At 34.2% G+C, this 24,006-nt stretch overlaps 1 protein-coding gene across 6 annotated transcripts in view; it reads left to right on the forward strand.

The window, feature by feature from the left end:
- Positions 1-24,006, forward strand: part of ZBTB20 (zinc finger and BTB domain containing 20) — a 769,723-nt gene that overhangs the window by 136,774 nt on the left and 608,943 nt on the right. For 5 of the 6 annotated variants that reach the window (XM_019652231.1, XM_019652232.1, XM_019652230.1 and 2 more), the window contains one exon: positions 17,119-17,169. The gene's annotated coding sequence lies outside the window, so the exon portion shown is untranslated. Of the gene's footprint in view, positions 1-17,118; positions 17,170-18,315; positions 18,374-24,006 lie in introns of all 6 variants that reach the window. The other variant, XM_019652234.1, reaches the window with a different exon arrangement.

Raw genomic sequence — 24,006 nt, forward strand, 5'->3', positions numbered from 1 at the left:
AACTCAGAGCAGCCCAGCTCCAGGTTGAGCTGTTGTTCAGCATCTTAGCTGTGGAGGGCAGTGTCACTGGCCCTCATATGTGGGATCCGAACCGGGGCTCTCTGGCATCCCAAGCGAGTTCTTAACCATCGCGCCACTCGGCCGGCCCTGTACCGCCTCTTCTTTATCCATTCGTCCATCGATGGAAACTTAGGTTGCTTCCATATCTTGGCTATAGTAAATAATGCTGCAATGAACCTAGGGGTGCGTATGTCCTTTCAAATAAGTGTTTTGAGTTTCTTTGTATAAATACCCAGAAGTGGTTTGTCTTTGTCTCATGTTATATAGCCTTTGTTTTAAAGTCTATTTTGTCTGATATAAGTAATGTTACCCTAGGTTTTTAAAATTTCCATCTGCATGAATTATCTTTTTCCATCCCTTTACTTTCAATCTGTGTTTGTCTTTTGACCTGAAGTTGGTCCCTTGTAGACAGCATATATATCAGTCTTGTTTTCTTATCCATTCATCCACCCTATGTCTTTTACTCTATTTACATTTAAGGTAATTATTAATAGGTATGTAGTTATTGCTATTTCATTATTCATGTTTATGTTGTTCTCCCACAGCCGCCTTCTTCTTAAAGATGTCCCTTTAGCATTTTTTATAATACTGGTATGGTGGTGATGAACTCCTTTAGCTTTTTCCTGTCTGGGAGGCTCATTACTTGTCTTTCAATTCTGAATGATAGCTTTGCTTGGTAGAGTAATCTTGGTTGTAGGTCCTTGCTTTTCATTACTTTGAATATTTCATGTCAATCCCTTTTGGCCTGCAAAGTTTCTATTGAGAAATCAGCTGACAGTCTTATGGGAACTCCCCTGTAGGAACTAACTTCTTTTCTCTTGCTGCTTTTAAGATTCTTTGTCTTTAACCTCTGGCATTTTAATTATGATGTGTCTAGGTGTGGGCCTCTTTGAGTTCATCCTGTTTGGGACTATCTGTGCTTCCTTGACTTGTATATTTATTTAGTTCACTATGTTAAGGAAGTGTCCTATCATTATTTCTTCAAATATATTTTCAATTCCTTGTTCTCTATCTTTTTCTGGTACCCCTATGATGAGAATGTTGTTATGCTTGATGTTGTCCCAGAGGCCCCTTAAACTGTCCTCATTTTTTTGGATTCTTTTTTCTTTTTGCTGTTCTGATTGGGTGTTTTCTGCTACCTTATATTCCAAATTGTTGATTTGATCCTCTGCTTCATCTAATCTGTTGATTCCTTCTAATTCATTTATTAATTTCATTTATTGTATTCTTTTTTCTGACTGGTTCTTTTTTATGTTTTCTATGACCATTTTTATTTTTCCTATCTCTTTGTTGAAGTTTTAATTGAGCATCCTTATAACCAATGTTTTGAACTCTGCATCTGGTAGAATACTTGTCTCTGTGTTCTTTCATTTGGGACATGTTTCTTTGTGTCCTCATTTTGGTCATCTCTCTGTTTTTGTTTTTATGTATTAGGTAGACCCACTATGTCTCCTGGTCTTATTAGAGTGGCCTTATGCAGTAGGTATCCTGTGGTATCCAGTGGAACAGTCTCCCTCATCACCTGAGCCAGATGCTCCAGGTGTGCCCTTTGTGTGTTGTGTGTGCCTTTCTGTTATAGTCGAGCCTTGGTTGCTATTGGCATGTCACTCAGCCACAATCCACTTGGTCACAATCCCCACTGTTTTTACAGCCAGAAATTATGGGGATATCTCTTCACTGGCACTGGAACACAGGGCTGGGGAACCTAGTGTGGGGCTGGGACCTCTCGCTCCTCAGTGGGCTCCTCTGCAGTGGAGATATCACTCCCAAGTTTTAAATACCACACTGTTGGTGTGAGACCAGCCTGGTCTGAGTCTCTGCTCTTCTACCAGTCCTGATGTGGCTTTTTCCGTGTACCCCTAGTTATAGGACTTCTGTGCAGCTAGACTTCAGGTAGTTCTCAATGATAGTTGTTCTCTTGATTTAGTTGCAATTTTGATGTGGCCCGTGGAAGGAGGCAAGCACAGAGTTTACCTACTCTACCATCTGGACCATGCATCTTAGTTCTTAAGTGAGATTTCATATACTTTGCCTTTCTCATGTTCTCTAGTTTTAGTATCAATGTTACTATCAATTATTGACCATAATGTTATTCATTTTTCTATTTCTTATTGTACTGATTTTGTATATTACATTTTTCTAGGAAATTGTCCATTTTGTTTGAGTTTGTAAATTGATTACCATTTAGTTGTTTAGCATATGCTTTTATGATATTTAATGTTTCCTCTTTCATTAGAGATGCATTCTTTTCATTCCTAACATTTCTAAAGAGTGCCTTTTTGTTGCTTAATAATTAAAGACTAATAATAATTTGATCAGTACAGGTTTTATTATTAGGTTGAATTTTGGCAATTTCATATGATTTAGCCTAACATTTTATTTGTGTTTTTAAAGGCCCAATTTTGTCTTTTTAAACAACCAGTTTTGGCTCTCTATTGTATATTCATTCTGTGCCACTAATTTTTCTTCTAATCTTTATTATTTATTTCCTTCTCCTTTTTTCTGCTATTATTTTTAACTTGCTAAGTTAAATCCTAAACTAATTAATTTTACTACTTTTTAACATTTAATACATGCATTTAAGGCCATAAATATTCCACTAAGTACCACTTTAGCTGCATCCCACAGGTTTTGATATGCAGTGTCTTTATTGTTCAGTTTTAAATATTTAATATTTCCATTATGATTTTTTCTTTGACTCATGGATTATTTATTAATGTGTTTTTTAGTTTCCATATATGTAGGGATTTTTAATCCTTTTGTCTTAATTTCTGATTTTGTTGCATTTTCTTTAGATAACATGGTTTGCATAATATAAATTCTTTGTTGTTTGTTGTGACTTCTTTTAATGGATCAGTGATTGTTGAATTTTACAAATACTACATATTTTTTTGAAAGAGCATGTAATTTTTGAGGGGAGAGTTTCTTCACATCAGTTAGTTCAAAAAGATTAATTATATTGTTAAATCTTCTGTATCTTTACTAATATTATTTTTCTCTGCGTTGAAGTTTCTTCTGCTTCATGATTCACCCCTTCACTTTGATTGTTCTGTTGGAATTTCACCTTAGAAAGCCTTTCTGTTAACATTCTGTCTTAAATATCTGCTTCTCCATATCGTCACTCTCTTTTCCTTTATTCTGCTTTTTCCTTGTCACATTTATTAATACTGGACATTATGTTTTATATTTATGTTCTGTTGTTTAGTTGTAATTTTGATGTAGTCGTGGAAGGAGGCAAGCACAGAATTTACCTACTCCACCATTTGCACTGTGGCATCTGAGTTCTTAAGTGAGATTGCATACACTTTTTCCCTCTCATGTTCTCTAGTTTTAGTATCAATTTTACTGTCAATTTTGACCATAAAGTAATTTATTTTTCTATTTCTTATTGTACTGACTTTGTATATTATACTTTTTAAAGGAAATTGCCTGTTTTATTTGAGTTTTTCCTATAACATAAACTTGCTGAAGACAGGAACTGTGTTTTATTCACTACTGTATCTTTGGGATCTAAAATAGTGCCTAAGACAGGCATTTAGTATGTGGTTGTTGAATGAATGAACAAAAGAATAGCAGTTTCTAATATTGTTGTGAGTTCATTTTCAGTTGAAGGAGATTGTTTTCTATGAAAATTTTGTGGGTCCTTCCAAAGTGATTTAACATTTCTTTCTGTCTTATCCAATCTGTGCCCATAAGAGTTTAAGGAAGTCCTGATTGTTTTTGTGTTAATTTTTAAACTTGAATTTTCTATCCAAAACATGTAGTATACATGCTGATTTCTAAGCCCATGGAACATATCTGGGTTTCATATTTTTTCATGTGACTTTTTACCACGCTGAGCCCTAAGACTATTTCAGGGTTTTTTTTGTTTTTGTTTTTGTTTTGTTTTGTTTTGTTTTTTATTGGGGAATTGGGGGGATGGGAACAGTGCTGGGGAATTGGGGGAAGGGGAACAGACAAGTTGCTGTCATTTTGTTCTTCAGTCTAGCTGTGGAGGATGTTGCTTCACTGGCCCAAGTTGACACTATCATTGCGCTCTTCCGGCACCCATCAGTCGCCGGCTTCTGGATGGCCGCTCACTGCAGCTGCTGGCCGCCCACGCTGGCTGCTGGCTACATATGGTAGCCCATGGCAACCCACTTCCACAGGGGCTGCAGCCTACGCCATCGCAGGCCACTCACGGCAGCCCAGCTCCAGGTTGAGCTGTTGTTCAGCATCTCAGCTGTAGAGGGCAGTGTCACTGGCCCTCATATGTGGGATCTGAACCGGGGCTCTCTGGCGTCCCAAGCCAGTTCTTAACCACCGCGCCACTCGGCCGGCCCATAATTCAGGTTTTTATACTGCTTCTCTATGCTAGTCTGTAGAATTTTTCTATTTCTAATCTTAGGGGTGGAACATCCATTAATAAGCATGTCTTAGTTGCTGCTCCATCCCCTCACTGGCTTTATGTCGTGTGTGTTTTCCATATATTGGTGCTAAATACTCCATATATCATCCCAAATATCTGGGTATGCGTATGATAGCCTAGAGTTCAACAAGTCTTCAGCCCCACCCTTGGCTCTAGAATTAAGTTCTCTCTGACACTCATGGATTTTCTTTTCTATCTTACATTCTAATTTGGCTCATTTTTTAACTATCAAAATTATCCTAAATATCTGAGTATTTGAAGTGAAAGCAAGATATAATCACATCAGTGGAATCTGCTCTATTTACTTCAATCATTAATTAGTGTTTCATAATAACTTGTCTTTACCTCTAGTAGGTCAATTAGGATCTTGATGTGAATCTTTATAAAGGTTGTTTACAGCATGGTAATCCCCCTATATAAGATGTACATTAAGTATGTTAATGTATCTAGCATTTGTTTCGGATTATGTTCTCTGATTCTTCAGTAGCTGACATACTTCAGTGCTGTCGTATTAATCATATGTGCTTTTTTCAAAGACATTATCCTTTAAGCTAACAGTTAACATGTAGTGTGTATTTCTGTGTGTGTGTGCGCACACACTCGCACAGTGGGAAGGAAGGAGAAGCAGAGAAAGAGAGATTAAAGTGTTTAGGTGGAAAGTGAGATTGTGAAGAAAAAGTTTAGGAGAGGATGGGACATAGGCCGAGGATGGGCAATGGGCGAGATGTCATTGATAAGACAGCTTATACCTAAATAAGACAAATCTTTGGCAAGGTTGGTTTAATTCCTTTCAGTGAGGCAGATGAACTGTAGCAGAAGCAGATAAATTATTCTAATTCCACTCTGCTTTCCCCTTCATCTCCTTGGTCCTGACTACTTTTCATATGTAGCTAAACTGGTGCTTTTTGCTGATACCTGAGTGAAGTTGAGAGCCTTGCATTTACATTCAGTTTTTTGGCACTTTATGATTTGTGCTGTACTCATGACTGTAGGGGAAAATTGGTCCCTCTGAGCACAGAGTAAGTGACTGTCAGCTTGATTGTATGTGAAAGCTCCGATTCTATCATGTGATATTAACAGGAACCCAGGATCAGCAAATCTGTGTTCCTTTGGAGCTGCCTTTCTTCAACATTCTCAATGCATAACAAGAAAATAGATAATAAAGGTATTCAAATCTCACAAGTGAGATGTGAACGCTTCATCTTTTTTTGCAAATATTGCAATGCTTTGTGTTGCTCCTTCATATTAGGAAAGAGAGAGAGTCTTTCCAATTATTTCTTTAATGAATCAATTACTTTATGGAGCTTTTGAAAACAGCTATTTTTCAGATAGATTCAACAATCTTACCCCTATTGTGTAATCTAGTGGTAAGCTTTCTGCATTCATCTTACCTGGGAAGGTCAAGCATTTTATGACCTCAAAAAGCCTGATCCTTGTTTTGTGCAGACAATTACCTAAATGTTCCCATCATTTAGAATGGATATTTCAAACATCTCAAGGTTTACTTTTACTAGGATTCTCAAGTGTTTTCATTCATTGAATACTGAATCCAACTGAAGCAGCTTTCATAATAGTATCTAAAATCTTATATTTTTTCATTGTATTTTAAAATTCCTGGTTGTATGACATGCTGAAGTCACTTGATGGTAAACTTTACATTTAAATGTTGTAGTTTTAGCATTTTTGCAAAAGCCTCATTGAAGCTAAAAAAATACTTTGACACCACAGGCTCTAGAGATTTATGTAGCCAGAACAGATAGAGCAGAATTGGATGTCAGAAAAGTAGAGTACAATTTATTGGTTATCACAAATAGAAGGGCTGATAACTTAATGAAAGCTGATTGGCAGTAGAATTTATTATAGCAGCTGTAAGATGGAGAAGAAAATGATAATGTTACTAATGAATAAATAACGCATCTCAGGACAATGTGGATGAATATACTATCATTTAGAATCTTTACTAACCAAGTTTTAATTTAATTGTGTAGCTATTTTGGTGTGAGGATACAATTTTGAGAAGCATAAATTAGTTTAAAATATGTGAAAATAGTTATTAACTAGAATCTGGTAAAGAGGTAGTCAATATTTTGGAGATATGAAGGTATATTCTAATTGGGAAATTTCAAAAACCTAAAAGATTTTGATAGACATAATGAAAATATAAATTGAAATGGCCTGACAACATCTTCAATAAAACAGGAAGCGAAATCTGTAAACATCATGAAGACAAAGGAGTCATGAACAATGAACAAAATGAGTTTATTATGAACAAACCACATCTGACAAAATAGTTGTTTAAAATAGAATTGCAGAATTAGTATGGAGAACAGGAATGTATATTTTAAACCGCACCCAAGGATTTGTTGTAGCTTTTCAAAATAATTCTAAAGTTAGATTACAAATAACCTGATAGACTGAATATTTATGGAAAGATGATGAAGCTACATGAGGCCAATTAATGCCAAGACTGTCCCCAGATTGACTGTGGGATTAGGTGACAGCAACAAGGATTACCTGAGGGGTTTGGGTCTTCCATAATCTTCATCTGTCTCCTCAAATACCCATACAATTTATGTAAAAGCAACATGAATATCACACAAAGGTAGCTTCTAAGATAAGCCTTCCCAGCACCCCTTCTACACAAATTTTGTTGTAAGTCTCCTCTATAGAATAGTAGCCATTCTATAGACATTCTGTAGGCTTCTCTAATGGGTTTGATTAGGAGTCAATACATTTGTCCCACTCTTTTTTTTAATAGATATAATTGACATATTACATTATATTGATTTCAAGCATAGAACATGATTCAATACATGTGTATATTGTGGAATGATCACCAGAATAAGTCTAGTTAACAACCATCACCAATTACAATTTTTTTTCTTATAATGAAATCTTTGAAGATCTATTGTTTTAGCAATTTTCAAATATACAATACAGCATTATTAACTATAGTCATCATGATGTACATTACACCCCCAGGACTTACTTATTTTATAACTGAAAGTTTGTATATTAAGACCACCATCACCCATTCCCCCCATCACCCCCATCTGTGGCAACCACCAATTTGTTTTTTTTGTATATGAGTTTGGCTTATTTTTTACATTCCATAAATTGCATTAGATATCAGTGACATATGCTTTTTGTCCATATTGTCTGACTTATTTCACATAGCTATAATGCCCTTAAGGTCCATCCATGTTGTTGCAAATGGCAGGATTTTCTTCTGTTTTGATGGCTGAATGACGTTCTATTGTATTATGTATACCACTTTTTCTTTATCGATTCATCCATCAGCTGACACTTAGGTTGTTTTCATGTCTTACTTATTGTAAATAATGCTGCTATGAACATGGGGGTGCAGATATCTTTTTTGACTTGGTGATTTTTTTCCCTTCGGATGATTACCCAGAAGTGGAATTGGTGGGTCATAAGGTAGCTCTATTTCTAATTTTTTGAGGAACCTCCATACTGTTTTCCATAGTGGCTGTGCCAATTTACATTACAACCAACAGTGCATAAAGGTTTCCTTTCCTCCACATCACTTGTTATTTCTTCTTGTCTTTAACAGTAGCCATTCTAACAGTGTAAAGTGAGATCTCATTGTGGTTTTGGTTTGTATTTCCCTGATGACGCCACTCTCTGTTTTTGTAAATAATTTTTATTGAAATACAGGCGTGCTTCTTTGGTTGTATATTTATTGCCTATGGCTGCTTTCATGCCACAGTGACAGAGTTGAGCAGTTGAGACAGAAACTATGTGACCTACAAAGCCTAAAATATTTATCATTTGGCCGTTTACAGAAAGTTTGCTAATCTCTGGTATGTATGTACATATGTGACCTTTAGAAGCATTTAAATTATTGTCAAGTGGGGCATAAGTAAGACTATTTGTATGTTGTATGGAGGGAATGAATCTGTATGTGTTACTACACTTAAGGCTTAGTCTTACCCTGAATCTTCTATGTTTCATGGGGACTGAAACAACCATTTCAGCAATAAAGATCCAAAATGAGATATGTTACAGTGTCACTGCCTTCATTTAGTTCCATTCAAATGTTCTTGTCATCATAAAAGTTGATGACATACCTATAGGCTTAATGGAGGAATGTAAAGAGAACTGGGGCTGAGGAAAACAATATTGTTAGTCTGAAGTATCAAGACATTTTAGGTCACAATCTATTTTGTTTAAAACTCTTTCAAAATAAGTGTAGTCAAATTTCTCTTGGACTGTTCTCCCATATGTACTTATGTTAGGGGCAGAGCATTCTTCAGCCTGCGATTCTAGTTAAAAACAAAATTCATCTTGTGCCTGTAAGTGCTTCATAAATATATATGGCTGAATTATTAACTTCATAATTATTTTATTCATTTAATTATTCATTCTTCAGGTATTTGAGTGCCTACTATGTGCTAGGCATACAAGTTCAAAAGCACCAAACAAGTGTTGCTTGACAAAGGAGTATAGAGAAGAGCAGTGTGTCTGTATACGAGAGAGAGAGAGAGAGAGAGAGAGAGAGAGAGAGAGAGAGAGAGAGAGAGGTGTTAATTTAGATCTACGATGTTTTGTGTCTATGTGAGAATATTGGTGGGAACAGAGTGTAAGGTTAGCCCTCTCTATGTTTTCTGAGGTATCCAAATGATTACTATTTTTTAAACAGAAATGTAGGTGTCTGAGCTAAAATGAGAGCGATTGAATTGATGGTATCTGAATCAAGTTTTATTGAATCCAAGAGAAGGCCATTCATAGTTGTCTGGATAGGAATAAGAGAAGAGTGAGAAGGAGAAAGCATTGATACAATGAGTGTGTCAAAGAAAGTGGAGATTAGCGCTTGGTTCTTTAGCTCCAAGACCATGTAGATTTTGGTTACATGAACACTCCTTGACACACTGTAAGCCCCAATAAATGTTTGCGAAATCAATGTATATCAGTATAAAATCTTATCTGATTGTACTGGAGGGCACAATTTCTGCATTATTTGGAAGAGAGGATACATAATGGAACCAGATTATGAAAGACTTTGAAAACCAGGCATGTAGGATTTGATAACTGTGATTAGAATCATTATAGGGAACAAGGTAATAACTAGTTGATTCCCAAATATTTGTTTTATTATGGTATGTGGGAAGATTTAGAGACAGAAGGAGCTGAGGATATTTTATTCCTGGCATACTTTCTATTTTAACCAGGTTCTCATTCCCAGCTGGCTTGGCTGCATTGGCATCAATTACTCCATAAAAGTCCCTGGGTCTAATGACGAAAAGTTACCTCAGTTACCAAGGTTCTTTGTTTTGTAGTCTTGCATCTGCATTTCTATGTGCTTTGTGCTGTACTTTCTTTACTGTATATCTGATCTTTAACCATACTCTGAACATTCTGCCTTATTTTGCCCTTATTGTTTGTGTCTTACTCGTACCTCTTGATTGCATTTATATGTAGGGCATAATTCAATAAAAATTAAATGGACTAAATTTATAGCTGAAAACTTGTCCATACAAATTGTAAGGATGGTCATTGTCACCTTCTTCTCTCTCTCTCTCTCTCTCTCTCTCTCTCTCTCTCTCTCTCTCTCTCTCTCTCTCTCTCGTTATCAGCCTTTGCTCTTCATGGGATTACTCCAAATATAAAGTTGGTACACAAAAAGCAAATTCTGAGGCACAAATTGGTTATCTCTGGAACACTCAATCTGTCAATGACAAGGATGCCCAGAGAATTTTCTTATTGTTTCAGCTTTGACCACTGAAACAACTTGCCTGCCCTCACTAAGTATGCATTTTACTTTTATATTTTATTTCATAGAAACTATTTAAGATTACAAAGTAAAAATCATATATTCTGGTTTGTTCCTCTCTTCAGACATATTAGGAATAACAGATACTCTCACCTTTGGGTATCATTATGATAATATGGCCCATTTATCTTGTTATGTTGGTTGACCCTTAGAATGTATATTCATTCAATTTTATATGTCATCAGAACTTTTCAAAAAGGAAATGAGGGGTCAGCTATTATTATAGGGTTCCACATTTACTGGAATAGTGGTGTCTTATTTTTCTGGGCATTTGACTCTGGAAAATTTACAATGGTATATAACTGTAGCTACATAAAGGTGGTGCCTGTTTTCTCAGCAACTTATGAACAACTCCCCAAATGGATATGTCTGGGCAAAACAGTATGGATGTTTTTTGCTTGGTAGTGCAGAGGTGGACTTGTGTGAAACATACAACCACACAAGAAAAACCATCAGCTCATGAAGGATTGAAACCAGAAATGTAGTATGGTTTGTAGGAGTGCAAACTCTGCAGCTAGATTGACTGGGTATGAATTCTGTTTCTGTCACTCAGTAGAGAGGTGATCTTTGGCAAGTCACTTAATCTCTTTGTGCCTCAGTTTACACATCAATACAATGGGGATACTGATATCTGATATCAAGGTACCTACTTCCTAGAGTTCTTGTGAGGTTTAAATAACTAAATATACTCATACATAAAAGCACTTAGAACAAAACCTAAATATAGGGAATACTTACGTATATGCTATTATCTGATAATCTTTAGAAGTAAAGGTAAAAATTACGTAGTTTTTTCTCTGACCTTGCCTACTTTGATAGATACAAAAGTATAAGGAAATTGTTGCCACTTCTAGAATGTGGAATGATTTGAAAACAGCATTATTTTGTTTTAAAGCTCAAAGCACTGGTAGTGCAATTGTCCTGAAAGGAGACTCCCATTAACTTTTTCTTTTAATTGTTTTAGGTATCATTTAAAAAAATTATTAAATTTATTGGGATGACGTTTGTAAAATTACATAGGTTTCAAGTATACATTTCTATAATACATCATCTAGAGATTGCATTGGCGGGGTGGTAGAAGATGGAAAATGGGGTCAGGTATATGGTGATGGAAATATAACTGACCCTGGGTGGTGAGCATTTAACTTTAACCAAGACTAAATTAAGCAGAATTGTTTTTTATACTTCCCTTTTAGAAAAAAAAGAGACAAGTCATAAGAAATAATTCATTATTAGGGGTATATTCATAAAGCAACTTTAAAATCCTTGTTATGTCCTGAAGTCACTGTGTAGTCAGTACAGTCTGCTGTGTATATGTATTTAGAATTCTGTAAAATTAGAAGGCAAGTGATCTTTACGTGGGTTCCTGGCCTCTGGAAATATTATACAGACTTTTGTGAACATGTACATTTTTCTAGAGAAATAGATGCTTGCTTTTTATTATCTTTCAGAGGGACTTATGACTCCCCCCCCCCCAAAAAAAAGGTTAAGAGCCATCCTCTAAGGTAGTATAAACTTTTCATCTTCAATGACGATAAAATTATAATACTTGTTTACCGAGGCAGAATAAATCTACTAGTATATCTTAGATTTTTAGTGAAAAGGATCAAAACGAAAACTTTATTCACCCTTAGCTAGCTGGAAAATTTAATTAACCAGCATTTCAGGTAATTGATGTTTACTTGCATCTAGCACAATCATTCTTCAGTATATTAGCTGAGCTGGTTATTTCATCCAGAAAAAATGGTGATTTTTGTCTACTGTTCATTCTTTCTTTTTGTCCTTCATATCATATATTTCTTATGATATGCTTAGGAGTAAGAGCATTCTATAAATGCTTGCTCCAAAACCATTATTATATCAATCTCATCAATATAATTTAGTTCAGAATATTTCTACTCATTCTGGCCAAAGGTATTATGAACTCAAGTATCTGAAAGAGGACAAGGGAAAGTTGGCATGAAGGGATTTTTACTGACCTCTGAAATCTTAAAAAATGTTCTGCATTTCTAATGCATTTTGCGAATGTTTAAATTCACATTTACTTTGATGTTCTTTTAATTGCTTTTATTAAAATGGCTTAATAGAATATTTAAAAATAATTGTTTTATGGATCCTTAGAAAGGGTACACATTCCAATCTCAAAAACTTTAGAGTTTTTAGTTGAAGGAGATTAAGTAAATAATTCAGAAATGCATTCTATTTACCTGTTAAAAATTAAGCAGGTTAGACTGTGTACTTTTTTATAGTCATTGAATTTTAATTTATTTATTTGTTGGTATGTTGACTTTAAGAATTTAAGGCATTCAGCTATTGGGAAATAAAAATAAACAGAATAAAGCTGCACATAATAAAAGGAATGGGCTTGGGTTACTTTTAAAGGGACAAGTGAGAAAAAAGACATTGATTGGATTTTAGGGTTAAAAACACCATTTAGTACATAATCTTTCTGAACTTTTCCCCTCTGTTTGGAAGGGAAACTGAAATACCTAACGGCAAGTATAATTGAGTCAAGTGAATGGTCTTTTGTTGTTTCCCTAGAACTGTGGCTCAATGGAATTCAATTTGATTTTAGATGGCTTTAGTATGGGGTTTAGCCAGGTCACTTTTATAGATGCTTGGAAGAAGTCTACCATAGAACTTATCAGATTTCTCTGGTGTTTTAAAAACTCTAATAATACCCAAAGCCAGAATGAATACCTCCACTTCAAGAAGCACCATTATGGGTGGACTAGAATTAAATTAGGCTTTTTCTGTCTTAGGGAGGATGCATCTTGTCCTCTTGGCCATGAATGTACAGGTTCTTTCTGATGTTCTTTAAGGATTATAAATTGGTTTTCATTTGCCAGTTTTGATGAGATACAGCCAAACTTCATATTTAATTTTTTACTTAACGAAGACTTTATTTTTCTAATTATTGATAGAAAATAGTCTTTAGCTGTTTCTGTTCATTTTGCCCTAATGTATTATAAAATTTAATCTATGTAGTTAACAGAGGCGGCCTTTACGAGAAATAGGGACAGGTAGACATTTTCAAGTGGCTTTCTTTACATTCAGGAAACTTAATAATATATTTAGTTTTTTCTGCAACATACAGCAAGCGTCTTGTTTTAGTACTTTTTTTGTTTATAAAAGGTAATTTGTGTTTCTTGTAGAAAATTTGGAAAGGGATTGTAAGAAGAAATGTACCTGTCATAATCTTAATATCTGAGATAAGTATTAGGAATAATTTAGTTTATAGGTGTTTACATGCTTTTTCTAATACATGTTTTTTTCTAAAACATGTTTTTTCTAAAACATACAGATCTACATTTATATATACAGATGATCAACAATTGTGTATAGTTTATATATGTATATATTATATATAAACATATTAAAAATTATATTTTATCATTATTTTACAACCTGATTTTTGGCATATTGTAAATATTGTAAATTTAATAAAAGCTTATTCTATCACATATAATTATTTAATCAGTTCACTATCATGGAATATTTAGATTATTTTAATTTGCATTTCTTTCATTGTTATTACACATTAATATTATTCCATATATATCTTAGCTTGCGTTTCTCTATTAGGAATTGTCTGTTCATTTGAAAAAAATGATATTTCATTTATTTATTTATAGATAGATAGAGACTATTAACCTTATGAATATCCTATGCATTAAAATATTTTTATTTGTTGTTGGCCTCTTAATTTTGTTGAAGGTATTTTGGGACTTGAAAAACATGTTTTATTTTAAGTAGTCAGATTCATAAATCTTTGTTCTTATATACTCATATATTACTGCTATGTGCCTCAAAAGGCCTTCTCACCTTGGAGCTCAGAAGGTTATATACATATTTTTTCTTAAAGCTCTTTGATTGTTTTACTTATTATATTCAGATATATCAATTTGATTTATATTTTGGTTCCTGGTAAGAGGTAGAGAACAAAATTTTTGTTTTTCGTATAGCCAATTATCTCAACACTGTGGAGATAGTACCTGTAATGTTTACCCTATACTGGAGTCCTATGGTCTGTTCTAGTGATTTGTCTCTTGCACTGCCAGTATCACACTGTCACTTATGCATATATTTCAGTCTTTGGTTAAAACTAACCTTGCTCTTTACTCCTTTGATGCAGGGCCAAAACCTAACACTTGATATTTTGTCTGTTGTAATCTTCTATTTTGTATTATTATTATTATTATTATTATTAACTTGAACTAACTGTAAAGCATTGGAACTACTAAAGATAATTTTAGTTCAATTCAGTTCAACAAAGATTTATTGACTGCTATATATCAGGCCCTGTGCTTGTAATAGGAACAGAGAAAAGAATCAGATACCTGTGTAGTAGACTACTTGCACTAGAAAAATGTATTCATCTGATGGAGGCACACAGAGTATGTAAATGGCAAAGACAGTGGCCTAATATTAAAAACTTGATTTTTTTATGATTCTTCCTTATTCTTTTTTAAAAATCTATGACTTGTTGGCTGTAGCCATTTTATGTAGCTTTCCCTTTTTTCTTTCTTTTTAATCCAGAAATGATTAACTATTAAGCGACATTGATTTAACAGAATTAAATTGACTCAGGCATATGAAATACGGTCTTTTTCATATTCATATAGTCTGTTTACTTTTTTTCTAATTAATGAACTGGTAATTGTGTCTTCCTATTTTTAGTTCTATAAATGTTTATTGAATTCTTGCTAGGCACTATTTAAGGAGCTGTAGGGAAATAAAAATGAATGAGTGTCTGACAAATTTATAATCTAGTGGGGGAATTTATAGAAACAATAGCAACATAATAAAATAATAATTATTGAGAATACTGTTTGCTATGTGCTAGCCATTGGACTGAGAAAGGTAATGTGTATCTTGTTAAATCCTTATAAGAGCCCATATAGTCCTCCTGATGTTTTTTTTGAGTCTCTCCCTTGCTTCACTCAGGCATTTTCTAGTGTCATCTCTGAGAAGCTAACCTGTTCAAACCTATCAAAAATATCAGCCCATGTAACTCAATGCTGTTACCTTGTTGTTTGCCCTAATTATATGACCTTATATGTCCAACAACTTATTTGCCTGTTGTTTGTTTCCTCTGCTAGAATGAATATTGAGTGGAAGACTATAAACAATGGGTTGTAGAAGTTTGGAGTTGCAAAGGGCGAAGTTTAATTTAATTCATAACATTTAGCTTCTTTAAGCCTAAATTTCTTTTTCTGTAGATAGCTGGAGACTTAGTGCCTGTTTCATAGGTTGGTGAGGCTGTCCTTTCTTTCATTTAGTAAACACGCATTGATCTCCTACTATGTGTCAGACACTATTCATGGAAATGGGGGATACCGTAAAAAAGACAGTGCCTGACCTTATGGAACCCTCATTGTAATGGGGGAGACAGACAATAAATAAATAAGAATTACTTTTTTTTTTTAACGTATCATGTAATGGCCAAATGAATTTTCTCCCAAGTGTCCTTCCCTACCTCAGACCTACAATCTGAACACTTTTTTTTTCTTTTTCATTACTAGTTATCCTCTGTTTATCAAATGAATGGTTCATATCTCAGTCATCCTAATTTTCGGTGCCTCTTTTAAAGTTTGGTGTTGCAGAATTAGTGTGATATTACTCACGTATCCTATATATAACAGGACTATCACCTTCCTTTTCTGGATCCCATTAATCAATTAGTACAACCTAAACTCAGGTTTGTTTTGGTTTATTGGTGTGGTTTGTTGTTTGATTGTTTTCCCTTTGTAAAATATTGTTTATGCATATTAAAGACCCAATCAACTAAAATCTTTAGATTTATTATTATTTTTTTCATTTTGGTGGGTCTTTTACTATAGATGTACTGGTTTGCAGGATTGTCTTATGTTTATGTATGCATTTCCATTAGTAAAACTGCTTCTGAGACTTCTAATGGCTGAATCTCTGTGGAGATTATTAGTAAATATGACCGCAAGGTCATCATTGAGATTTCATAGCAAATTTGGATCACTTTCCAACAACATACAATATCAAACTTAATTTTTAATAGGAGAGTTGTTTGCAGTTAAATCTTTTTATATTCAAACTCACCAAATTGGTTTTAAAGGCATCTCAACATCCTGCCTGCTCTACTGCTCCCAGTCCCACCTTTGATTCTATACTACCAAATGCATTTGGATGGAAGGGAATTTAAAAGTGACTCATGCATTTGTTTAACATCCTTGCCTCCAAATCTGAAAGCCTTGCTTGCTAAGACAGGACACATAAAGCCATATTCTAATGTCTGTGGATAAGGTACTATAGACCAGTTCCTGCTATTTTGAACATGTTACTCACTTCTCTCTATTTCTATCTACCCATTTACTTTGTATTCTCTTTGGATTATCTTTTTTATGCATATTTCTCCAACCTTAGTCACTATTTTGAGGATAGGGCCTGTGTCTTATTTACCTTGTATACTTTCTAACTCACCAGTGCTTACCAATATGTTACACATAGTAGATCTTTGCAAAATATGTAAGAAAAGAAACAAATAAATGGGATAAAGTCTATTGGGCATTAGTTTTTTTAAAACTATAAAAATATAAATGTAAAAACCTTTATTTGTGTAAATTAAGGAAACGGCTAATGATACTATAATAAATAACCTGTTCTCCATGTAAACCATGTACACACAATGGTTCATATTGTATATTTGTGCCACATTTTACTGAATACTTGTTCTGCACGTGTACAAATGAACGTGTCAGTCTTTCTTTTTTCTTTTTTTTAATTATACACATTAGTTGACATACACAAACTCATAAAGATCTTATGGAAATCTAAATTGTTTCCTTGGCAGACTTTTAATTTTAAGTATTTCTTTTTACAGTCACACAAAAGAAGTGTTAAGAATTGCCCTTTGAGACTCTGAAGGCTGAAGGTAATGTCCAATGATATTTTCTTGAATGGGTTTTATCTTCTTGAAAAGTATCATAATGTTTAAGACTGGGTTTACTACCTCAAGGCTTTCTTTTATTGCCCTTGAGCATATTAGATATCTTTTTCTATGTCTGCTTAAAATAATCTAAAATTCTAAGTCAATAAAGAAGAAAGCTTGTGTCATCTCAGAATATCTCGGTCTAACTGGATATTGCTGTTCCCCTTCTTCCTTAATAAGGGAATGTATTAGGCCCCTCCCCTTTTAAATTGTTTTGGAACTCTTCTGATTTTATACCCTGCCCTTTTCGTAAAGACATATTGGCTCAAAGCCAAAAAGCCAGTACTAGTCCTCATCAGGAAGAGCTTTGCAACGAACTATAAGAAACAAAAATGCATTTGTGGGGGACAACAAAACTGTTCAGATGAGATTTCATTAGCTACTAAATTCCAGAATTTCAGGCCAAAGTCCAGAATTTCAGGCAGGAAGTTTACAATAGACTTGTGGCACTGCATTGTATATAAAGAGCTCATACGGATTGAAGAAGGTTTCTTAGACAAGAGGGGGCTGTAATTACTTTGCTTCTTACATGCATGGTTAGATCTTCTAGTGAGAATAACATGGTAGGGTAATTTATTATAGAAGAGTAAATCACAGATTACATTGGAGGGGGACGGGGTGGTGTGATCCAGCCATCAGTTTTGTGAATACATACACTTAAGCATGTGTGATAGCTTGTTTTTAATTTCTTTACACCAGTGCACACCTCAAACATTCCGTTTAGCAGTGGGATATGCAAATTATTCCAAATGCAGCAGCAGTACTTTCACCTGAATGTCAAAACTGTCAGAGAGCTTTAAATCAAATCTTTATAACATTTTTTAAAAACCAGCCAGCCCCAAGAATGAGGCACCAAACTCACTGCCAAAAGTTGATTCCCATACTTTTCAAAAAGCTCCTGTGTGTCAACAGGGTAATGTCAAAGTTCTAATTCACCTGCTTTCTAATTTTAACCTTTTAAAGATTTTATTTTATTTGGCTTAATTATGATATTTTCTACAAATTAATGATAAATGCCTTGATTAATAAAACCAAATGTCAGAGAAAATGACAACTTGATGAAAAATTAATACTCAGCAATATTTTAAGGTACAGAAGTACTAGAGATGTACTCTTAAACCTCACACTTCATCAGCTCTTTTTGAAGGTAGGTAACCAGTATTCTCCTTGCACCTGTTGTCATAGCCACGCGTGTAGATGCATTTTAGCAATATAATGTTCCGCTGTTTTTACTACTAGCTGTTGTAGGTAGAAATACATTCTTAATTTTTATTGCTCCTTTACCCCATAATATTATTTATTTATTTATTTATTTATTTATTTATTTATTTTCACAAAATCAAGGTACTATTTTATATTTTGGGTTGGTTATAAAGGTGAAGCTACCGTACTCTGAGTCCAAATAGCAATGTGTGTGTGTGTGTGTGTGTGTGTGTGTGTGTGTATTTCAATAACCTCATAGTATAAAACGTAGTAATTGGTGATTGGATATTTGCTAGACTATTAATTCATTTGGCTATGCATATTTCAGCAGTTATATTTAAAAAAAAATATATATATATATATATACAGAGAGAGCACAGCCTTTCAAAGAGAAACAGATTTTAATATGGGGATTTGCTTTTTTACAATATATTTTTCTGACATTTCATTAAAAGACCTGAATATCAATAAAGTGTTGTAACTTGCTTTTTTTCCTGTGAACTGTTGCTTATATAAAAAAAACCCTGAAGAGTAAGAAATATGGCTATTTTATTTTTCTCATTTTACTGGAGATCATGGAGTGGGAAGATAAAAAAAAATCCCATATATTTTTCCATCTTCACAAAATGCCAGGGTGATTTTTGATATGAATACTTAAATATTTGATTAAATGTTATGTGGAAATGGTACTATGCGGGATTATAGTCCATGTTGGCTTTTTATTTTCCTATTTCGCAGATAAAGCTGCCAACCAAACAAGGGAAGGCACAATGACCTCTTCTGTGTTGTGCTTTTGTTTGGCTTGGTTGTTCAGGGATAAAAAGACCCACATAATATACTGTCAGTGAAATGGACTCACTTTGACCATCTGTTCATGTAACGACATGATGGTCATACCTATCAACAGGAATTTTTTACACTTTTTTCTGTACTATACTGAAATTTTCTAGGTATTTGTTTCAGGCAAGTTGCTTTGCATAGTAAGATAAATAGAGGCAAGTGTTGGACAATATATGCCAATCACAAGGGGAAACGTTCTTCAGTGGAGATTGCTAGTACTATTAAAAACTGGAGATGGATGCGGCTGAATCTCCCTTAAGCTGGCTATAGGTTTTATTGTGTTTGTGTCTTGCCTGGTTCCAGCCATCCAGTCTGCAATGGCAAAGCTGCTTGATGAGGACAGGCCACCAACATCTCTGCCCTGACTTACATACCTGCCATGAATAACAGACCTGTCAGCTAGTTAATCATCGCATTGTAACTGTCTCTGTTCCTTCTTAGCTGATCCCTGCCCAGAGGAGTTTAAGTTCCATTGTAACACAGAACTCCTGTTATGTTTCTATACCTGCATTGATTTGTATGCAAAAGCATCGTTCTTCCTTTTTTCATATACCAGTAAATGAGACATGCCCCGCTTCTTTGACAGTTCTTAAATTACATATTAAACAATGTGCTTTTCCCACCTTGTTTATTCTGTTCTTCGCCTTTCATCAATTTGCTTCCGAATGTGAACCAATTAACTTTTATTCATTAGTTACAAAATTTGATTAAGGAAATACTAATATCTACCTCACAATCCTCAGCTTTATAAGTTTTTCGTTGAGATTCTAGTTATTTGAGGTGAGTATTATAAGAGAACGACATCCTTTCCTCAAAATGTCTGTAAAAAAAGGAGATAGACTGAAACCAAAAATAATCTCTAAAAGGCTTTTGCTTGGTATTATATTGTTTGATCCTACAAATAAGGACAATGAACAGAGGACTCACCCTTGCAATGTAAGAATGGTGAGTTTTAGGGAGTTGACTTATAATACTTTAAATTTGATGCTTGAATTAGCACATACAACAATCAGTTGATGTTCTTTGAAGAATCTAAACCTCGTGGAAAATTAAAATGTTAGGCTATGTCTCATTAGAAAGAAAGAAAGAAAGATAGGAAGGAAGGAAGGGAGGGAGGGAGGAACGAAAGAAAGAAAGAAAGAAAGCTTTTTAATAGACTCAAAATACATAAATTCCCAGAGAAGCTACTTATAATTAGACCATGTCTTCTCTCTAAGTGACTTTTTAGCATCATTAGAAACAGTGTTCTCTCCTTTAAGCCTTACTGCATTTTATTGTGCAAGCTCAAGTAATTGAGATGTTCCTGGTTTGAAAAGATTAATGCAATTTTCAAAGTTGCCTAATGTGTAACTTAAGTACAAGTAGAATGATCAGTTCTTTTAAGTAGGATTCATTTACCTTATTTGTTTTATTTGGAAGCTTGTGTTTCTTAATTGAATAAACTATGCTCATGAAACACACTGATAAATAGAGCAATCAAAAGGTACCAGGAGAAACCATGAACATTGTCCATGCCGTGTAAGGGATTTTGTTTCCTGCCTAAATACTGCATTCATTCCTCCTCCTTATCTACCATTCCCTTAAATATCCAGGTCTCTCTTTATATCCTTTAGCGATGACAAGATGTTTTTTATTCCTCTAATGAAGTGGGAAGCAGATTAACATGCTTTCTTCTTGGGAATTAGATTACTTATTGTAGTACTTACTGCTCAACGTATCTTTGTAATACTCCCCAACCCCTACCCACAACTAATTAGTGACTTTCAGAATTAGGGAAAATCTTGTTGTGTGGTGGCTCTATATTTACCAGTGATCAAGGAAGTGTTACTAATACACTTGTTAGTATCAGAAAAGAATTAAGTAAATAAAGGGCCAGATGGTTGAGCCCAGGACCTATCAAGAGCCCCGTATGTGTGGGCTGGTCCAATGGAATGACAGAAACATATTAGCAGGCTAAGGGAGCTTACACTTATAAGAAAAAGGTCGTTTTTCAAATATATTTTCTTATGATATAGTGATTTGCATGTCTGGATCTCATTTGTACTAATGACATTTGAGAGCATTTATTTCTGTGTGCACCAAGAGCCAGCAGTCTTAACATGTATCAGAAAAGCCTCTTAGAAAAGGATATAGTGGCATCAAAGTAAAGCAATTACATGTGAGCATTTTTGCTGGTTCAGAATAGAATCCTGCTTTGTGCTCTCACAAAAACTTATGATTTTACTATTAAAACTTACTACGTTTTATTGAAATTGAATATTTTTCTATTCCAGTAGACTCTATAGCTCATGATATGAGGAACTTGGTTATGTAGTGGCTATAGTGCATGATCAGGTGAGAAACTAATCAATATTCACTTAGCATTTTGTTTATAATAGAAGCATTATAATAGTGGTTATAATAATATTAACCTGAAGAAATTAAGAAAGCAAATTCCCTTCCTTTCTTGTGATTTGTCTTTACATGTACCCATATACAAACATCTTGTTTCACACGCTAATTTTCCATCTTCTTCATTTTTCATCTATTTTAATTTACTTTATCTTTTAAATATGTTTTAAATCTTTTGGTTTCTAGAATAGATGGATGGATCAGTGAGTGGCTAGGTAGATAAACTGACTAAATAGAATGTTCATTTTCTTCAGATTTTTCTCCCCACAATCACACAAATAATGCTAGAGGATATTAGCTAACCATAGGCACCCACCTTTCTTCACTCCATTCCCTTCTTTCTATCTTCCAGCAAATATTTATTGCATTTCTGCTCTGTGCCAGGAACTTCCTCAGTGTTAGATATGAACTGTTGAACAAAAAAGACATAGTCCTTACCTTTGTGGAGCTTATAGTCTAAAAGGAAAATATAAACACATAAATAAACATTACAAACATAGGTATACAATTAAATGATTAATTTTTCTGGACTTCTTAATTCCAACATGAGTTAGGGAATTGGTCGACAGTAGAGGAATTGTCTTCCATGGCCTGCCTTGTTAATAGTAGATCACTTCTAGATTTAAAACATACAGGCAGGCCAAATTAATTCCAATTATGCTTTAAGGTGCAAGTGGCCTTGGGATGAAGACAGGTGAAGCAGTATTTTCTTTTAAGGTGAGTAATGAACAGTCTTGTACACCTGGCTTAGTATATATGATACAGATGACCTCTATACATATTTTCAAATATCAAATTGAAAAATCACAGAAAATTCTAACATTTTTTAAATTACAAAAAATTATTTATTTTAAATATTGTTTATTAATAGTCCCGAGTTTACCTGTGGATTGGGTTGTAGTAATAGGGATGGAAGAGCAGGTGATGGAAATGTGTATTTTTCCTTCTCTTTGGACAAGTGTGTGGAATATTTTTGTGTTCTGATCAGATTGTTCATTATGCTCCCCTTGGATGTGTGTACTGTTTGGCCTTCCTGCCTTGCGTGCTCATTCAAAGGCATTCCAAGTCATTATGCTGGACTTCAGCCTTGTTCAGTAAAAAGGCCATTTCCTCCATCAGCTGTCCACTTGGACATACATTCTTTTTACTCTCAAAAAGGTTTTATATGCATTCAGAGTATATTAGATGGATTTGTCAAATTACTCACAGATAATCAGTTTTTTAAAGTTATAATTTGAGCTATGACCTCTCAAACTGTGAATTATAAGGTTTGACCCTTTGGTTCACTGTTTGACACAGCTGCCATTAATTACAGTTTTTAAAGGACATTTTATTTCAGTTAGGATTTGTGTTATGAAAACAGTTTGAGTGTTTTCCCTCTAACTTTCAGGAATAAATGCTGAAATGTAAATATATATATATATATATATATATTCAAATATAATAAATAATTGGCATGCATATGCATGCTGTACTCAAATGTATTTATGCATATTTCTAGCAGTACGTTAAGTCTGTTTTATATATATATATATATATATATATACACATAGAGAGATTTTTATATAATCTATGAATTAACACTAAGATTATACTTACTATATATAACTCTGATATCAGGATGAGATCAACTTTTTAAATATGTTTATCAGGGTATGAGAGACGTTATTCCTATTTTAATCTAGGCTTTTCTCTTTTCTTTTCCTGGAGCAGGGATATAGATGTAGGTGCCTATGAATGCCCAGCGTCTGACAGTAATTTGGAAGTCCTCAGGATGGTTCAAAGCAGCATCATTGGGGAGAATATAAACTAGTCAAGTGGTTTTCACAAATGTGCATAGCTCAAGGGGCTGAGATGGGAAGGACATAGCAGAAAGGTCAGTTTGGCTAAGTGCAGAAAGACATCCAGATATGTGGCTCTTTTTCTGATTAAGTATATAGTTTGGATTGCATTATTTTTCTTTTTAGACCCATTAGTTTGTGTTGTTTAAGGAAATGTTAGGCTCCTTTTTTTTTTTTTTATAAAAGCGAAGTCGGTACACTAACTAAAGGTAGAATTTTCAAAACGCAACTTTTTTTCTGAGACTAATTGTAAGCACTTTATTTCACAGAGTATGTTTAATCATTTGCAGATTTCCCAGAATGCCTTGAGATATGGATCTACCAGCTTCTCTCCCCAGTAGCTTTTGTTAATATGTAATCATCCAATCTTTTAGGTAGATAACATTTTAGAGATTTTATTTTCCCATGGCAAAAAACTCATTCTTTATACTAAATGTAAGGACTTGTAAGTACATTATGGGAATTTTGAAATTTGAAAATAATTTTCAGAGGTCGGTGGACTTAG

This window comes from Hipposideros armiger, unplaced genomic scaffold, assembly GCF_001890085.2.
Source record: "Hipposideros armiger isolate ML-2016 unplaced genomic scaffold, ASM189008v1 scaffold_176, whole genome shotgun sequence".
Taxonomy (NCBI): domain Eukaryota; kingdom Metazoa; phylum Chordata; class Mammalia; order Chiroptera; family Hipposideridae; genus Hipposideros; species Hipposideros armiger.